Source organism: Nicotiana tomentosiformis, chromosome 5 (assembly GCF_000390325.3).
Source record: "Nicotiana tomentosiformis chromosome 5, ASM39032v3, whole genome shotgun sequence".
Lineage (NCBI taxonomy): Eukaryota > Viridiplantae > Streptophyta > Magnoliopsida > Solanales > Solanaceae > Nicotiana > Nicotiana tomentosiformis.
The window spans coordinates 15,601,502-15,604,931 of record NC_090816.1 but is presented as its reverse complement, the minus strand read 5'-3'; the positions used below and the strand labels follow the sequence as shown (position 1 = coordinate 15,604,931).

General features: G+C 32.0%; 1 non-coding gene across 1 annotated transcript; it reads left to right on the top strand.

Moving 5' to 3' along the window:
- The first annotated feature begins 2,271 nt into the window (after positions 1 to 2,271).
- On the top strand, positions 2,272 to 2,357 carry TRNAY-GUA (transfer RNA tyrosine (anticodon GUA)). The gene is given in 2 exon segments: positions 2,272 to 2,308; positions 2,322 to 2,357. It is a non-coding gene; the product is annotated as a tRNA-Tyr (tRNA).
- Positions 2,358 to 3,430: the final 1,073 nt, after the last annotated feature.

The window sequence follows — 3,430 nt, the reverse complement described above, 5'->3', positions numbered from 1 at the left end:
AATAGACTCCTAATATTTCAAGAGTTGTCTTGAATTTAGGATTTATCTTGATCTGTTAAAATTTTAGTGTCTACAAATGTCCCTACTTCAAGGTTTGTCGAGATGTAGGCTTGCTGAAATATGAAGACGAGACTTGAAGTACCTGACCATCACAAAAGATAATCTTAAAACTTGAAATTTTTTGGTATGCATGAGGAAGAGATGAAGGGCAGAACTGGTCCCATTGGGCGTGCCAATTTGTTTGCAATAACTTTTATGCAGAAATAAAACTGCAATCACAAACAACTGTAAAGAAAAAAAAAGGATTTTATTGATAAACATTGCAGGTTACAACTCTGTTTATCACTTGATTCTTCCCTCCGATTTGTTATCCGTAATTCGAGGGCCTTAGCGACGTATTTCTCGAACATAGAATGATATGCATCTCCTTGATGTATTTGATGATCAAGAAGCATATAGCAACACTCCATTTGGATCTTGAACAAGACATATTTGACATGTCTTGATCTCTAATGAATATTGCTAGAACTTTGAGCAAAACATATTTGACATGTCTTGACCTCTAATGAATATTCCATGAATTTTATGGAATTTCGAGATCGTATATGTGATCTCTTTGTGCACTATGGGATTGCTGAGATCATCTTTGAAGGACATATGTAGCCTTATTTATAGGTATGAATTAGGGTTTGAGTGGAGTAGCCACCAAGTAACTCTAATAGATTCCTAATATTTCAAGAGTTGTCTTGAATTTAGGATTTATCTTGATTTGTTAAAGTTTCATCTACAAATGGAATGGTAGTTTGTAAAAATAGATTCTTATTAGCCTTATTATTCTTGTCTGCTTATGATACATTTATATGTTATGCGATATAGACACAATAGTATTTTAACTTCACTAGAAAATTATAAATATGTTATGTGAGTTGGATAAAATAGTATTTTAGTTTCAGTAGAGTTATAAAATGACTCGGATAGGGCATACAAACAAAATAAGAATTTTCTAGCATAGATTATTTTAGTATAGAATAATTATGAATGTGCATTATGTAACAGAAAATGCAAAAGCTTTGTAGTATAGGATAATTATTTTAAACTAATGTGGAATTTAATTTTTTTTAATCGAAACCCATTTGGATTTTGGGTCAAATCATATTAAGGGAGACATGGATCTAAAGTGGGTATGACTCATTTAAGCTTATGTGGCATTTATTTTTAGATTTTTCTTATTAAATTTTATGACATGTCATATTTATGATAGGGGTTTGAGATAAAATGATTTTTAAGTAACAATGATAAAGTTTAGTTACTTTTAAGTGACAAAAAATAGTTGAATGACTTTAGTAAAATTAAAAAATAGTTTAAGGACTATCGGTGAAATTAACCCTTCAAGTGTAAGGCATTTAAATTTTAGATCAGCATCAATCCATCCCCCAACTTATATTTGACTTTACGATTATTAACAATGAAAAATGTCAAGCTGTAAGCGAGTCTGTAACTGCTGTAGGGGTCCTGTGTGGAAGTTAGTGGATGTTTTGCACTATATGTTTAATTTTATCTGCCATGGATTCTGGCACTGGACGTATATGATGGATAATAATCAAAGCAAAGGAATAAATAAAACCTTAATATCGATTATTGCATCCGATCCCATCACGACATTCTAGGCTTCTTCAAAAGCATGAATTGTTATATAAAAAGGGCAGTCCGGAACACGAAGTATCCCGTATTCACGCAGGGTGCGAAGAAAGGTTGCACTCTAAGATGTGTGACGTAAGCAGTCTATCCTGTTGCAAGCATCAGTGGCTGATTTCACACGGAGGCGGAACTAGTAAGCTCGGGTACGGGTTCAGCTTAACCCAATAACTTTTTTTCCAACAATGTTAATTGTATTAAAAAATTTATTAAATATACAAAAATATTAAGTTTAGAACTCAGTTATCGACACTTGAAGTTGTCAATTTAAAATTCAGAACCCATAAATTAAAATCTTGATTCCGCCTCTAAATTCTCGGCCCGTAATTTTGATCTATAAATTACACGAAAATAACTTTTAATGTTGGTTGGAGCACTCCTTTCTGAATTGCTATATATAGAAAAAACAAGCATGTATTTACGTCCAAAAAAAAAAGAAAAAGTTGCCGAACTATTGTGGAAATGCAAAATTTCAATCCTGGGATTCACGTTCTTATAATGGTGGACGAAGTCAAAAATTGGCTTTTGAAGCTTTTCATATACATCTAAACAAGAATGGATGAGTTTATCATCACGCCGACCTTAGCTCAGTTGGTAGAGCGGAGGACTGTAGTAATGTTATTGAAATCCTTAGGTCGCTGGTTCGAATCCGGCAGGTCGGATTTGTTTTTGGTAATTTCCTTTTAGCTCGTAGCGTAATGTAATTTTTTACTGTTTTGGAGAGGGGAAAGGAGGTTACAATAATCTTTTATTTCACTAAAGTTATTTTATCTGTTATGTTAACCTATTTATCGGTTATTCTACTATAGTACTATATCAACCAATGCTTTTTAATAAGTTATATTTAATTATGTTTTAATGATCTGAATATTATAATATATTTTACAGGTGCATAAATATTAAACTCAATATAAATTTTAACTGTAAGATGGTTATAAAGGAAAATCCTTGAGGAACTTTAGTAAGAAATACCATATCTTTATTGTTCGAAAACTGAAAACTTGTGTCACATTAAATAATAAAAGAAACTGAAGATTAATTAGAAGAATTTAATACGTCGAATTTAATTTTGCAAGTAACTGGTTCATTGGAGAAAACACATGAAACAACTGCTATAAAAACATTCAGATTTATAACTCTTCAATCCCTCCTCATTTATAGTGTTTTTAATGCATTTGAGATCAGAAGCAAAAATGACTACATCACGAATCGTTGTCCTCCTGATTTTTATGATCTTCACTTTTGCATCACTAAGTGGGTTTTTTTAAAGAAATTAATTTATTTTGTAAATTAAAAAATAATAAATATAAAGTTTTGACATTTTTTTTTAACAGATGCAGAGGCAGAACAGTGTGAAAACCAGCTTATAGAGCACCCCTGGGGAATTTGTGTGAAAGATGAAGAATGTCACGATCTTTGTGTTAAACTTCAAGTTGGTATAAATATAGTTGCTAAAAGTTATTGTGACCATTCTATAACATCATGTAGGTGCATAGCCTGTCTCCCCCCAATTACATTTACACCTGGCGGCGGTATATAGAATAGGGGTTTGTTCGCCACCTAGTCGCTCGAATAGAAATAGATGAATGTATTAATATTTTCACGTATAGAAGTATATAACTATATATAAATAAAGAGTGGCGCCCCCAGTCAAAATGTAACATTAGGTGCCAAAGCCCCTACTAACTTCATTAAGCGCAAAGTCAATCTCAATTTTATCACTTATCTAAATTAT